The following is a 17,191-nucleotide window of genomic DNA, read 5'->3' on the forward strand; positions in this document are numbered from 1 at the left end:
TGTATCCTATTTCGGACTGAGCAGAAGTTGGGAAGAGGAGAAGAAACTGAGATGCATGTATGAGGAAATGGTTCACCTTTAATCTTTTCTTAAGCTTGATTTGGTTTGGACTTGCTGATTTGACATCTGTCTTTCAAGCTTAATCTCTCTTTTTCTTGCTTCTTTGGTGATTAGCTTAGGGAAAAAGCTCTCTCTCTCTTTCTCACTTTTCTGAGTTTCTGACCAACACACAGAGGTGAACGTCGCTTGTGATGTGAGATCAAATTGGAGGGATTTGAAATCAACTTGGATTTGGATCGGATATCCATTAAGCAACCCGTTTGATTTCTTTGGCTTTGTTTCTTTTGGGTTTCGCTTGATTAACCAACCCACCAACCTTGATGTTTTATTTTTATTCCAATTTGGGCTGCTAGACAAAGTTTTGGCCTGTAATGTTTAATAAATAATTAGCAACATATAATTATTAACACTCAACACTAATTATTTATTTTACCCAAAAATAATGTTTGTCATCACTAATTAATTTAGTTAATTTCTTAACTCAACATTTTTTCATATTCACAATTTGAAACCCGCAATTTAACACAGAAACACATTCCCAGTAATCACATAACATAAAGTCTCCTCTATGAGAAACCAACATATTATTTTTCCTAAAAATTGAAAGAAAAAGAATTACAAACTAAAATGCAAAGTTCAAATAGCAATATTGATATAAAAAAGATTTACATTTCTTTCTGGATGGATGCAATGACCTGCTGAACCATTTAGCTGAAGAGATGTAAGCTTGGCAATGATACAAGTAATATATTGAGAAAGGTGTGTCATGAGCTATGAGAATTGGGATGCAAAGGGAAGAGAGGTAAGAGTTGAGGTGGGTGAGAGCTTTTGCGAGATGCCAAATGGCGGATAGGGCCCTCTGCTGTGGCGGCTGGCTCTTCCACTTGTTCATACTGTGGAGGGGCAACGAGGAGCATGTTATTCCCAGAAGTAGAAGGTGAAGAATGTGAGATGATGTCCATAGTTGCTTTCCTTTTCCCAGTTTTTGATTTTGTTTTCTTGAAACCTTCAACGTCTTGCTTAGTCACCCAACGTGCTCCACATCTCTTTACTCGGATATCATCATCAAAATCGTCATAATCTGGAAATAACAATTGGAAGCGATTGTGTTGGCATAACAGCTTACTAAAATAGTAACCGTTCACGCACACAATGAACACATTATATATACTAGACAACCGGTATGAAGTCGCGTTGATGAATTCTTTCCCGTTGCAGATCACCGAAGGCCATAATCCAACACTTCGGTTACTTTCACATAGAAAACAGAGAGCAAGTGCGAGAATTTCAGTTGAAGGGCAATTAAGTGGGAATGAGACTGATACTCCGTCATCTTCTTCCTGATGCTCAAACCATGCTGGAATTTCCTTCCCTGTGATCAACATTTGCAAGAAGTCTTGACGATCTTGGCTAGCTGATTCTGCAAAGCCACAACACGCCTTTGATATAACATCATTAACATTCAACGCATCCAGTGAATAACAACCCCCTGCGTTTAATTTTCTTAGACTTGATGGAAGCTCTGGTAAAACCTTCAATTCATGGCAAGCCCATAAGTTCAGACATGTAAGTCTGGTATGTTGATGGATACTTATTGGAACTCTTAAAAACCTGTTCTCAGATAAATCCAATTTGGTCAACGAGGCTAAGTGGGCAATATCATAGGAAAGGGTCAGGCTACTCAAAGATGAGCTATCAGAATCATCATAATCAGCTCTGACTGTGAGGGACTCTAACCGATGAGTTTCAGGCCAACTACTTAACCTCAAGCTTTTTAGGCCAACGAGACATCCAAGTGATAAGAGAAGACCAGTAATCTTGTCGCATCCATTTAAGTTCAACTCAGACACGCCAGCCAAATTTCCAAGCGTTGGGGGTAGCTCTTCTATACCTGTACCTTTCAGATCAAGAGTCGAGAACTGTTTCATGCATTCCCCAAATTCTGGCAGTCTTCTCAAACTACTGCAGTCATTAAGATATAGTTTCTCGAGTGAACTCATCTCCAATTTATCTCCAAGTGTTTCAAGACTCCTACATTCACATAAATACAATTCAACAAGCCTCTTGTGGTGTGCGAGAGACGGGTGAATATAATCCAGCTCCTCGCATCCCCAAAGATAAAGTATTTTAAGATTGGGAGCCGCAGAAAGATCTGGCGTTTGCTTCAGCTGCTTGCACCATGACAGATCTAAGTGCTCTAACTTTTCTAGAACCTGAAAAAACATAAAAAAAAATATCACATGGTTAATATTTATGCTGGAAATGTTTAAGAAAATTTGATGGAACTGTTGATGAAAAGGTCTACCTTCTTTCCATCCCATAACTCTACAATTTGGCTATCAGACAGACTAATTTCAACAAGCTCATAGTGTTGATGATCTGTAAGGGGCAGAGTTTTCAGTGGACAATCTGTCCAGCGAAATACTTTTAATGTACAAGGAATATCGCAGAGAATGGGAGCTTTCACGCCATCTAAAATGAGAAGCTTTAACTGCGACATTTTTTAGAAAGATAAATCTCTCTGATTCACTTCAGTCATGCTATACCACTCATGTAGAACGATGCCATGAGTTGCTTTAGTTTTCTACACATACACGTAAATAAATAAATAAACAATTAAAAAAACCAAAGAAAAAACTATACTGGTTGAGATAACAATAAAAATAAAAAATAGTTTTTAGTTACCTAGATATAATATCAAAGACATTGTCAAATCCTTATTTTAATTCTATGCATCCTATAGTTGAGAAAAAACGACACTTACCTTCTTTTGAGTAAGTACAAATTCAACATCCTCCAAACACCACAATCTGTTACGCTTACAAACATCATTCTGAGATTCCTGAATTACAATTTGTTTGCCCATTTCTTCAAGCAGATCATGCATCCCCAAACAACCATGTATGTCTATAGTGATCAATGATTTATTAATCAAAATATCAATACCGATTTCAGCATCATGACCACATCTTTTTAATTTCTCTGTTACAAAGCTTTCCAAACATCCTTTAAAGAAACAAGCAATATCTAGAAAAATATCCTTTTCTGTATCTTCTAAACCATCATAGCTTATTTTCAATACATCAATAATTTCATAATGTGAAGACTTCTTTATTCTTTCAATAGCACTATACCAAACCGCAATAGGTCTATCATTAAGATAGGAACCCAATACTTTAAGTGCCAATGGGAGACCACCGCTGTATTTGACCACTTCTTTGGACAAATCCAAAAACTCTTCTGAAGGTTTTGGCAGGTTAAAAGCTTCTAAAGAAAAGAGGTTAAGGGCTTCACTTTCCACTAACCCTTCAACGTTATAAGTTTCATGCAACTTATTTTTCTTTAGCAGATGGAAATCTCTAGTTGTGATTATTATTCTGCTTCCAGGACCAAACCAATCTTTTTCCCCAGCCAAATCTTCTAATTGTTTTTCATGATTTACATCATCAAGAACAAGAAGTACCTTTTTGAGACGTAAAGAGTTTTGAATTATTGTCCTCCCATCATAATTGTTATAAACAGCATTTGAACTTATTTTCATTTGATCAAGAAGTTGCTTTTGTATGTGAGTAATATCTTTTTTCTCACACTTCTCCCTTACATCGGCAAGAAAGCAAGTAACTTCAAATCTACATCGAATGGTTTCAAAGACTGCTCTAGCAATAGTGGTCTTACCCATGCCGCCCATTCCCCATATGCCTATAAAGCGAACATCATTCAATCCAAGGCCTATTTGAGTAATCACTTGTTCCACTCTTGAATTAATCCCCACAAGATTCTTCATTGAAGATGGCAACTTAGGAATCAATATTTCAAATATATGTTGAGCAATATTTTCCACAAGTACTGCTTCGTCCCTGTTCAGGGAAAGAGAATTTCTTTGTAATATAGCAACTTCTTTTATTATAAAAAAAAAAAAATTTGTAATAAGATAAAGGAAGACGCAAAACAAAACAACTGAAGTTTACAAAAACATTTTTTTTTTTTACAAAATTTATTTGCAATAAGCTATATATATTTTCCAGGTAATTTATTCATTTGATATAGCTTTTTATAAATTTATTTTAATTTGATACCTGATTCATTGAATCTAATTTTTATTATATAAAATTGATACAAATCTATTATAAAATGAGTTTATGACATATTGGTTTCTATGATTGTGCCGCATCATCAGCAATTTTGTATACATGGTAATTTTACAATTTTGTAAAATAAAAATTAGAAATTCTATATAGTAATAATACAAAAGTAATTAAATTTAATACCTATTATTATTCCATTAAATTAAGAAGTAACGATTAAATATAATTAATATCTATATTAAAACTATATTAATAACTACAAATATTTAAAGTGTATAATAACACAACAATATTTGTTTATTATGGATATATTCTAATATATCATTATTAATAAAGTATATTTATAATGTTATACTACATTTTTTATATTTTTTTTTTCAATTGTTTTTTTTAATTATCTCCAAAATCCAAATACACTAAAAAAAACTTCAAAATTACACTATACAATACCATTAACTCGAAAATATCAACAAACAAATAAAATTTGTTTTTCAAAGTCTGAATGATTGTTTATGAAAAATATTCACACAATAAATGAAAAAAAAAACTTATATCTTCTTAGTATTAATTATATTTAAATTTTTATGATAAAGTATAATAGTATATAAGAAGCCAACGAGTTATAGCTTAAATGACATAGTCTTTCCTCCTCACCTAGAGATTTCGAATTCGAGTTTTACTCCTAACTTTAGAAAAAAAAATAATAGTATATAAAAAATTCTTCTATTATATAAAAATATTACAAAACACACATAAGTCAATATTTAAGAAAGTAGCCAACTTTACAAGACTTCTGTTGTTATATATTTTCTTTTGGTTTTTTAAAATAATTATATTAAATTATATATAAATTATAAATATTTTCACAAATAAGTATAAAAATTTAATATTAATCCATATATTATCTAATTAATTTATATATAATATAATACTTTTAAATTTATTTTATATAGTATAATTAATTTAGCTCTTAGTCCGAGTCTTATTCTAGTTATTATTAGTTAGGTGACATACTAACAAACCGTATTATACCAAAGTATTTCTAGTTATATAAATCATCATAAAAAATTAATGACTCTTGATATCTATTTATGCCTATTAAGAAACAAAAAAAGGATAATACAATATATATTTTTGAGAAATACTCCAAATTAATTTTTAAAAATTTTTTAGTCTGACATTTTAATTTTTAACAAATTTTAATTACTAAATTAGTTTTTAAATTTTTATTCTGATAGACAAATCAATTCTCACATAAGATTATTTATTTGTATGGAAGAACTCATCTTAGAATTTAAAAAATTTTTAGGGATCATTTTTTTTATTATTAAATAACAATATGCATTGATTTGTCTAATTTTTTTTACCAAAATTAAGACGAAGATTAATATGTCTAATAAAATATAAACTCAGAGACTGGTTTAATGGTTAAAATTTGCTGAGAATTAAATTTTTCTGACCATTTTTTTTTTTAGGACTAATTTGGGTTATTACGTTGCATTTTTAGCATTCATTATCAATATCATTCTATTGTGATTGATTCCATGCCTCCATGGTGTTATCATATTATTTTATTATTAGCTAATTTCGAGAGCTTTATTTCATATGTAATTCAAGAAGAAAATTATGGTAGATTAAAATAACCATATATAACTATTATTCTATGATTATATTTGAATTAAAATTTATAATAATTCGTTTATATTATGATTTTTTTTTTACTAAAGACAGAGAGACTCGAATTTGCGATTTCTAAATGAGTAGAGAGACTATGCCATTTGAGCTATAGCTCGTTGGCTCGTTCATAGTGTGATTGTGTCTACGTTGAAGAAGAAAAGAAATTATTCTATATATTACTATAAACTTTAATTCAAATATTTATTTTTTCTAAGAAAGATCCACCAAAGATTGATTTGTTTAACTGAATGAAAAAATCAAAAAGCTAATTTGATAATAAATTTTTTTCTAAGAACTAAAATATTCAACTAAAAAATTTTTAGAAATTGATTCAATTAATGTATTACTCTAAAGTCTAAACTATGAATGTAGGGTAGATATGGTTTAAATCTATTTTGAAAAAAAAATCATAGGAACCAGAATATAATTTGTTATAATTTACTTTTTTTTCAATTAAAAATTGATATGTTTGTACAAAAAATTTAAACATTGTGGCTAATTTTTAGTAGTATACTGTTACCATCGTTGTTTAAACATTGCACTCTATTTGGTTTAGAAAAATATTTAAAATGTAGTATTATAAAATAATAATAATATTATATAATATTAAGAGTAATGTCTCTTATCGATCTTAAAAAATTTTTAGTGAAAACATTTTAATTATGCCATTTACTGGAGCAATTTTAACAAGCAGATCTATGTTATTTGTTATAAATGGTACCTATAATGATTGCAGTTTTGTTTACAGGGATATAGATCTAAAAGTTTGAACATGTATAGCAGATAAATTGTAGCAATAAGAAGAGTAATAAGTTAATGACTAGTTAGCTTACTCATTTTTGGAGGTCCAACCAGAATGAGCAGCTACTTGTGTTAGCGCATCTCTCCATCTTTTGATTTTCTCACGGTTATGTCTCTGTTCGTGTTTCTTGAAAGCTTCATGAAAGGTTCCTATTTGGTGCCTCACATCACAAGGCTCCACATCGTAGAACACCGGCACGATCTGTTGTCCCACCTTGTTGTTGCACTCCATGATTTTTTGGAGCTCATCCAAGCACCAACTGGAGGAAGCGTAGTCCGGTGAGAAAACGATAACTGCAAACATGGACTCTTCAATTGCTTTGAGGAGTTCTTTTGAAATAACATGGCCTTTGCTAAGGTTTTGGTCATCTTTGTAGGTTGTGATTCCTTTCCTATTGAGGGCCGCATAGAGATGGCCAGTGAAACCTGTGCGAGTATCTTCTCCTCTAAAACTCAAGAACACGTGATAAGTGTATGATCTTGGCGGTGGTGGTAGTGGGATTGAAGTGGAAGAAGAGGCGGACGCCATATGTTTGAAGTTTGAAGAAGAGTATGTATATGCTGAACAAGAGTTGTGGTTATTAACACTAAACAGTTAATTAATAACATCAATTAAGAAACTCTTTGTGAAGAGAGAAAGGAAAGTAAGCGGAAGCTGCTGGGTAGTGATGAAGGAGACACAAAGTATGAATACTGAAGACGCGTGATCAGTGATAGTGGTACACCTTTTATTTGTTTATTTCTCAAAGATTTTTACTAGTGTCTATTTTATTACTACTTCCTCTGTTTCACTTATTTTTATACTCTCTAATGATTTATTATTTCACTCTCATAACTCATAACATAAATGGTGAATTACAATGCCCGAGACCATTAGATTATGTTTGAATAAGGCATTACAAAATTCTTTTATTTACATGTAATGAATTGGTCCAAAAACGAAAGGCCTAATCCAAAGGATTGGACCTCACTTAGCACCAATCTTCGTGTACGAAGTCAGTGCTCATCACGACCTATTCTAAGGAAGTCGGAACGAGGATTAGTTGGCAGATAAGCACTTACTCAAATGAGTCAGCCCTAGAATCTCTCTAACCACTTCCATGAGCCATATCTTAACCTCCCTAAGATAAAGGGACGGTTAACACCCTAAAAAAGTGGCACTACTTCAACGGTGGTTATTGGTTCACCACTATAAAAACACTGATATTCCTCAGGTACCTCTAAGTCCCAATACTCTCCAGACCTGCTTACACCCTTGCTAACTTAGGCATCAGAGTGTCTTTGCAGGTACCACCCCCCATTCTTTCACGCCCACAAGTCGGACGGAGGCTCTCAAGGTGCAAACCCACTCGAAGTCCTCCGCTTCCAAACGATTGGGCCAACCAACGCCATCCAATCTAATAATCTCCAGTTACCTACCGTAACATTGGCGCCGTTGCCGGGGACCCGAGAGATCAACCAATGATGGCGGACAGATCCCCTGAAGAGGGACATGTGGAAACAGATTATGAACAAGAGAATCTGGATACTGGAAACAATAACGTAGACATGGCCTTCCACCAGGGGACCAGCGACCAACATAGAGAGGGTACCTCCGGAGTCAAAAATCCGAAGGTGACTTCCTCAGAAGGACGCGAGTCGGAAAAAGACGAACAACCCCACGCAGCTGAGCTCATGGGACTAGTCCATGTTCATCAGAGTCGCTTGGAACAGTTGGAACAGGAGCGGGAACGACAAAGGGAAACAGAGAAAAACCTTAAAAAGGAGATGGAACGACGAAAAGAGTTAGAAAGAAAACTCTTGAAGTTAGAATCCTCCCTCAAAGGTCGGAACTCCCGCGACGAACGAGAGGAACTGCCTCTAGGAGGAGAGGATCCTTTTAGTGAGGACATAATGAGGGCAAAAGTTCTGAGGAACTTCAAAAGTCCCGATATGGACCTCTATGATGGAACCACAGATCCAAAGCATCACCTAAGCAATTTCAAAAGTCGGATGTATCTGGCTGATGCTTCTGATGCAACACGCTACAAAGCTTTCCCGACTACTCTGTCGAAAGCAGCGATGAAGTGGTTCGATGGCCTCCCTCCGAGGTCAATCACCAGTTTTGAAGACCTCTCAAGGAAGTTCTTGATGAGGTTCTCTATCCAGAAGGATAAAGTAAAACATGCGCCGAGCCTCCTGGGAATAAAACAGGAGGTCGGAGAGTCCTTACGAACCTATATGGAAAGGTTTAACAAGGCATGTTTAGAGATCCAAGACCTACCCACCGAGGCATTCATAATGGGGTTAGTCAATGGGCTTAGAGAAGGTCCCTTCTCATAGTCCATATCCAAAAGACACCCCATCTCTTTAAGTGATGTGCAGGAAAGAGCAGAAAAGTACATCAACATGGAAGAAAATGCTAAGCTGAGAGACCTGAGTTGGCGATCTGGGCACCCTCCCTCAACAAAAGAGAGGGAGAGGGAGACCAAGAAGAAGGAAAAACTCGGTCCCGATAGACCAAGGAAGTATCACTCTTATACTCCTCTCAAAGTTTCTATAGTGGATGTATACAGAGCGATTTGCAAAACTGAAAGGCTACCACCCCCAGACCCATTAAAAATAAAAAAAGGGGGGAGCCGCAGCGACTACTGTGAGTACCATAAAATATATGGTCACTCCACAAATGACTGTTACGACCTTAGGAATGTGATAGAAAAGCTGGCTAGAGAAGGTCGGCTTGACAGATATCTCATAGAAAGGTCGGATGGTCATGGAAAAAGGAAGCGAGATGATGTAGAAAGAAGAGACCCACCACCACAGACTCCGAAGAGACATATACATATGATCTCAGGAGGGTTTGCAGGAGGGGGCCTCACCAAGTCCTCTCGCAAGAGGCATCTCAAGCGAGTCTACTAGGTCGGAGGTGAATCCGCCGACCTCCCCACCATTTCATTCACAAAAGAAGATGGGCAAGGAATAATCCCTGGACATGATGATCCAGTGGTAATAACTATGATCCTAGCAAATGCCCATCTCCACAGAACCATAGTAGACCAAGGAAGCTCGACGGACATCCTTTTTAAGCCCGCTTTTGACAAACTAGGGTTGGATGAGAAAGAGCTAAGAGCCTATCCCGACACCCTGTACGGATTAGGCGACACGCCAATAAGGCCACTGGGATTTTTGCCCCTCTACACCACTTTTGGAAAAGGGGAAAAATCAAAGACTCTGAGTATAGACTTCATAGTCATCGATGTAGGGTCAACATATAATGCTTTAATCGGCAGAGCTACCCTAAATCGACTCGGAGCAGTGGTATCCACTCCCCACCTCTGTATGAAATTCCAGTGAAGGGAGATCAGAAATTGGCAAGAAAATGCTACAATGAAAGCCTAAACCTGAGGGGAAAAGGCAGAGAAGTACACACAATAGAGCTCGGTGGTGCAAGGGCTAGAGAAGAGCTACGACCACAGCCGGGAGGAAAAACCGAAGAGATACAAGTCGGCGAAGAGGAAGGAAAAAATACTCACATAGGAGCCAATTTAGGAGAAACCCTAAAACAAGGGTTGACCAAGCTCCTAAGAGACAACTCTGACCTCTTTGCCTGGAAGGCCTCCAACATGCCTGGGATAGACCCTGAACTCATGTCTCACAGGCTCTCGGTCTACTCGGGGTCCCGACCTGTACAACAAAGAAGACGCAAGCTCGGCCCTGAACGAGCCCTAGTAGTAGAAGAACAGGTACAGGCGCTCCTAGAAGCCGGCTTCATCAAAGAAGTCAAATACCCAACATGGCTAGCCAATGTAGTGCTAGTCAAAAAACAAAATGGTAAATGGAGAATGTGTGTTGACTATACCGATTTAAATAAGGCATGTCCCAAGGACCCTTACCCGCTACCAAGCATTGATACCCTAGTAGACTCCAGCTCGGGGTATCAATACTTGTCGTTTATGGACGCCTACTTGGGGTATAACCAAATCCCGATGTACGAAACAGACCAGGAGAAAACATCATTCATCACACCCAGAGCTAATTTCTGCTACGTGGTCATGCCATTTGGATTGAAAAATGCAGGGGCCACGTACCAAAGGTTGATGAATAAGGTGTTCGCCTCTCACCTTGGGAGCCTAATGGAAGTATATGTCGACGACATGCTGGTAAAAACTAAGAAAGAAGTCGACCTCTTATCAGACCTCTCACGAGTCTTTGACACCATAAGGCTACACGGGATGAGATTAAATCCCGCAAAATGTACCTTCGCAGTGGAAGCTGGAAAATTTCTAGGGTTCATGCTGACACAAAGAGGGATTGAAGCCAATCCCGATAAGTGTAAAGCTATCCTGAAAATGAAAAGTCCGACTTATTTAAGAGAGGTCCAACAGCTAAATGGCCGACTTGCAGCCCTCTCCAGATTTTTGGCAGGATTAGCATTAAAATCCCTTCCACTATTCTCCTTATTGAGGAAGGGATGTCAGTTCGAATGGACTCGTGAATGCGATGAGGCATTCCAGGAGTTCAAAAGATTCCTAAGTCAACCTCTGATTCTGACCCGACCTGTAGCTGGAAAAGATCTCGTCCTGTACTTATCTGTAGCAGACAAGGCTGTCTCATCAGCCCTGGTAAGAGAAGACGAGGTCGGTCAGCACGCAGTATATTTCATCAGTAAAGTTTTACAAGGTCCTGAACTAAGGTACCACAAACTAGAGAAGTTTGCCTACTCCTTAGTGGTAGCCTCACGAAGGCTACGGCCTTACTTTCAAGCTCACACAATAAGAGTCCGCACAAACCAACCCATGAAGCAAATCCTCCAAAAGACGGATGTTGCAGGGAGAATGGTTCAATGGGCAATAGAGCTCTCCGAGTTCGACTTGAGGTATGAAACTCGGATGGCAATTAAAGCCCAATGCCTCACCGACTTCATTGCCGAATACGCAGGAGATCAAGAGGAAAAACCAACTACATGGGAACTCTATGTAGATGGATCCTCAAATAAGACAGGAAGCGGTGCAGGCATAATATTGGTAGATGAAAGAGGAACCCAAATAGAGGTTTCCCTCAAGTTTGAATTCCCAGCCTCAAATAATCAGGCAGAGTATGAAGCCCTGATTGCCGGATTGAAGCTGGCGGAAGAAGTCGGTGCTACAAAGGTGATGATATACAGCGACTCACAAGTGGTGACCTCCCAGATAAGTGGAGAGTATCAGGCAAAAGATCCAAACATGAAGAGATACTTGGAAAGAACTTTAGAGTACCTTGGGCGCTTTGCGGAAACCGAGGTCAAACATATAACTCGGGACCTCAACAGCAGAGCAGACACCCTCGCTAAGTTAGCAAGTACCAAGCCAGGAGGAAATAACAGAAGCCTGATCCAAGAAACTCTCCAGGAACCTTCCGTGGTAAAAATGGAAGAAAAGCAAGAGGTCCTTGAGGTGACCGGATTAAACCTCGGATGGATGAACCCCTTGGTCGAGTACTTGAAATTCGACATCCTCCCCAAAGAGGAAAAAGAGGCTAAGAAGATCCAGAGGGAAGCACAACATTATACTCTGGTGAAAAATATCCTCTACAAAAGGGGAATATCAACACCATTGTTAAAATGCGTGCCGACCTCAAGAACCACCGAGGTACTAGAAGAAGTCCACAATGGGATCTGTGGAAATCATCTCGGAGCCAGGTCGTTAGCCAGAAAAGTAATCCAAGCTGGATTCTACTGACCGACCTTGCAGAAAGATGCCATGGAGTTTGTGAAAAAATGTCAACCATGCCAAATGCATGCAAATTTCCATGCGGCTCCCCCCGAGGAGCTCATCAGTATAACTTCTCCATGGCCATTCGCAAAATGGGGAATGAATTTGTTAGGTCCCTTTCCCCAAGCGCCAGGACAAGTCAAAATATTTGATCGTGGGAATAGACTACTTCACGAAGTGGATAGAAGCAGAACCATTGGCTACCATCACGGCCCAAAGAAGTCGGAGGTTCCTCTACAAAAACATCATCACAAGGTATGGAATCCCTTATTCCATCACTACAGATAATGGAACCCAGTTCACCGACTCTACCTTCAGAAGCTTGGTGGCCAGCATGAACATCAAACACCAGTTCACCTCGGTGGAACATCCACAAGCCAATGGACAAGCCGAGGCAGCCAACAAAGTCATACTGACAGGATTGAAGAAAAGACTACAAGAGGCAAAAGGAGACTGGACAGAAGAACTCCCACAAGTACTATGGGCTTATCGGACAACGCCACAATCTGCTACTGGGGAAACACCCTTCCGACTAGTCTACGGCGTAGAAGCCATGATACCAATAGAAATCAATGAGCAAAGCCCAAGGGTAATTCTCCATGATGAGATTGGAAATGTACAGGGGCACAAAGAGGAGCTTGACTTGCTCCCCGAAGTCCGAGAACAAGCCCAGATAAGAGAAGCAGCGTTGAAGCAAAGGATGACTATAAGGTACAACAAAAAAGTCATCCAAAGGAGCTTTGCCCTAAACGATTTGATCCTGATCAGAAACGACATTAGAGTCAATAAACCGGGGGAAGGAAAGCTCGCTGCAAATTGGAAGGGACCCTACAAAGTTAGCGAGGTCTTAGGAAAAGGCTATTATAAGGTGACCGACCTAAACGGCACCGAGTTACCGAGGTCGTGGCATGCTTGTAATTTGAAAATGTACTATAGTTAAAAGCGAACTCTACTCCCTGATGTACTCTTTTCCCAGCTTCATGATTTTTTCCCCAAAAACTTAAAGGGTTTTTTCTGAAGAAGGGTTTTTAACGAGGCATCATAGTAGAGGCTAAGGGAAATAGGCTGTCAAAAAACCCTTAGTAGCAATAAGGTACCTCCCCAATAAATAAAGATCTTTTTCATTTTACAGTAATCTCTTATAAATTCCTTCTTGTTTTCTCTTTTTCTCTACGAAACGCGCCGACTTAAGCTCGACAAAACGTGAAAATCCCATGAACCGACCTAGATGGTCGTCAGGATAAAACGACGAGGTACAAGTCGATGTAAAGAGGTTATAAAAGTTGATCGTAAGAAACTCGGGACAAACTCCGACTCATAAGTCGAGGGTAAAACCGAGTAGAATAGAAACGCATCGCAAAAATAACCTAACTCATATGGACTCAATAAAACAAAATTGAGTATAAGGAATAACAAAAAGAGACCGAAAAACCTGGAAAAAGCTTAAAGGCAATCCTAAAGTCCTTAAAGCAAAAAGGCTCAGAAAAACAGACAAGCCAAAGAAAAGGTTTTCAGAAAAGATCAAGGGGACTTCGAAAAATCAAATCAAAAAAGCATGCACACAAAAAAGGGAAGCTAAAATTCTTTGTTAAATAAAACCCTTATCCAAAAAGGGTATTTATAAATATTTTTTGTTTACGGCCTTAAAAGGCCAGAAGAAATTGTTCAGTAACCACCACCACAATACAAAATAATAAAAAAGAGTTTAAAAAAGAGGGGACCCATAGGCCGGGCCCCCATATAGCCAATCATTTTTTATATTTATTTTTCACCAAGAACAGGAAGGTAGAGAGTCGGGCCACCATCAGATCCAGGAGCATTATCAGGACCAGGAAAAGAAGGAGAGGAAGATCCTTGAGGCTTTGAGGAACTGGGATCATCCTTGGCACGAGGAGGAGACTTAATGATCCTCTGCCCCCGAGTCTTCAATTCTGACTCGGACACGATCACGGGGGCAGGAGGATCAACTATGGCACCGTCAATAACGACTTTGTCAGGATTCAAAGGAGAAAGATCCAAGTCGGGAGCAATGACCCTGACCTGCTCCAAAAAGATCCTCCAAGATTCCTCGGCACCATCAGCAATAGAATCCTCCAACTCTGTGTATGCATTCCGAGAATTCAGCAGCTCCTTCCTCACAGACACAAGGTCATCAAATAAACTCTGATAGCTAGCTTGTGCTATTTTCCTCAAATCCACCTCCATGTTGCACTGGGCCTGCAACTTGCTCTCCTTCTCCCGAAGGCCATCCCTCTCCTCCATCAGCTTAGCGACCTCCTCCTTCAGCTCCTTCTCATGCTCTTGATATATAAGAAGCCTTCCTTCCAGCTCCTCAACCTTGGAGGTTGAACCCAAGGAACTGAGGGGAGTCTTCTCAAAAATATCTAAGAGTTTAGTACAGACCCCCGCAGCCCGGAGACTCTCCTCAGCCAGAGAGGTAAGGTGGTTCCGAACAGAAACATCGTCCATGCTTATGTGAGCATTGGGGTAGATGTTCCTTCGGACGAATGCAAGAGCATCCGCCTTAACCTCACCTTCAAAAGAAGAGCCAGACTCTAAAGTCTTGCGCTTCTTCTTCTCTGGCTCAGGAGAAGGTCGGGCGGAGGGGGGCGGCTGAGATGAAGCTGAAGAGGAGATCACAATGGATTGAGAGAGAGTTCTCGTGTTCCGAGGAGGAGGAGGAGGAGGGGAGATAATTGCCCTGGTGCCACCAGTCCTGGCCCGAGACCTCGCTTTGGCCTCTTGGATCCTCTGGTAAGACTCCTGAGCATTCTTCTTCGCCATCTCTACAAAAACAAGTAGCAACTAAAGGTCAGACAAGTCGGTCATAGAAGTTACAAGTCGGAAACAAATTAGAAAGAACAAAAGCTACCTATTTGCGCCTGTATAAAAGTCGGAGACCCCTGGAGGAATTTCTTAGTGTCCAAATATGGGGCCCTTCCCCACACTTCTCGGAGGAACCCCACAATGGCCGCCTCCACTTCGTCCAGGTCGTCCAGACCGTATTTCTCACAGGGGGAGGCTTCCAACCAATACAAGGGAAAGCGAGGTGAAGAATTCTCGTCCAAGAAAAAGGGATGGTGACCCTCTACAGCTTGAACTTTGAAAAAATAATTTTTAAAGTCATAGAAGGATTCGTCAAAAAGGATGAAAACTCTCCGACCTTGTATGGCCCGGAAAGACACCCACTGTTGTTTATTGTTTAGCCCACTGAAGGGCTTGGTCATATGGAAGGGATGAAAGAAAATTCTCAAAGAGGTAGGGAACTCCAAGGCCTGGCTAATAAATTGATATATTTTCAAAAAACCCCAAGAGTTAGGGTGAAGCTGAGTAGGGGCAACTCGGCAGTGACGCAACACAGACATTTCAAAATTTGAAAAAGGAAGAAAAACACCCAAACGGATGATCATGCACTCATACATAAAAAAGAAGTGAGGGGCCGTTCCATTGGCCCCCCCATGGCAAACCCGGTCTTTTGGACCCGGGACTACCAACTCATACTTCGGCTCATCTTCCTCAGAAGTACAAATTCTGTGGCGAGTGCGGAGGTGGGTGATAAACTCAGTATCAACCAAAGGTTCCTCCCCCAAGACTGTGACATCGACCCAATCTACGGAAGTCATTTTCCTAAAAAGGTGAGTAAAACCTACAAAGGAAAAGGAAAGGAAAATCAAAGATATGGTCTCTAAGGGGAGTACGGAACCAAACAGAAACCTACAAATCAACCTATCTATCCACAAAATAAAGGCATGCAAACAAAAAGCATGTCACAGAAAGAGAAAACTAACCTTTACTTGAAAATAAGGTTGGAGGAAGTGAAAGCCTTCAAACACAAGAATGCAGCACAAGCAAATGAAGAAGATATTTGAAAAATCGCAGAAAGGAAACAACGGAAGAGAGGGAAAGTATTTATAAATACACTAAGGGCATAATGGTAAAAGCGGGGCAGTCATTAATGAGAATGCACTGTTACCAAGACCATCAATCCCTACGCACATCCCTAACGGACGTGACGCTTGAATAGACGTAATTGTCAGAACCAAAAGGTCACGAAAAGTCACGTCGGTTTCAGAACATCACGTCGGTCCGCCAACAAGTCGGCTACGACCCCGAGTAGAATACTCGAACCCAAATCTTGAAAAGAAATTGGGCTCGAGTAGGGGCACTGTTCATACCCTGACCCAATAGTAAAGGCCCAGGTCCAAAGCGAAAGGCCTAATCCAAAGGATTGGACCTCACCTAGCACCAATCTTCGTGTACGAAGTCGGTGCTCATCACGACCTATTCTAAGGAAGTCGGAACGAGGATTAGTTGGCAGATAAGCACTTATTCAAATGAGTAACTACCCCTAGAATCTCTCTAACCACTTCCATGAGCCATATCTTAACCTCCCTAAGATAAAGGGACGATTAACACCCTAAAAAAGTGGCACTACTCCAACGGTGGTTATTGGTTCACCACTATAAATACACTGATATTCCTCAGGTATCTCTAAGTCCTAATACTCTCCAGACCTGCTTACACCCTTGCTAACTTAGGCATCGGAGTGTCTTTGCAGGTAACACCCCCATTCTTTCACGCCCACAAGTCGGACGGAGGCTCTCAAGGTGCAAACCCACTCGAAGTCCTCCTCTTCCAAACGATTGGGCCAACCAATGTCATCCAATCCCATAATCTCCGGTTACCTACTGTAACAGAAACTATTACATGTATTTATAAGTTTCTTTGTATGAGACGAAGTAATTATATTTAAAACTTGATTCGTTTGAAAAAAATTAACCGTACAGCTATAATTGATTTTAGTTTAATTTACTCTATGAGTCATGTTAGGTAAAATCA

At 39.2% G+C, this 17,191-nt stretch overlaps 1 pseudogene; it reads right to left on the minus strand.

The window, feature by feature from the left end:
* Nucleotides 1–498: 498 nt before the first annotated feature.
* Nucleotides 499–7,302, minus strand: LOC130976120 (TMV resistance protein N-like; annotated as a pseudogene).
* Nucleotides 7,303–17,191: the final 9,889 nt, after the last annotated feature.

The sequence above is a fragment of the Arachis stenosperma genome, chromosome 4 (genome assembly GCF_014773155.1).
Source record: "Arachis stenosperma cultivar V10309 chromosome 4, arast.V10309.gnm1.PFL2, whole genome shotgun sequence".
Taxonomy (NCBI): domain Eukaryota; kingdom Viridiplantae; phylum Streptophyta; class Magnoliopsida; order Fabales; family Fabaceae; genus Arachis; species Arachis stenosperma.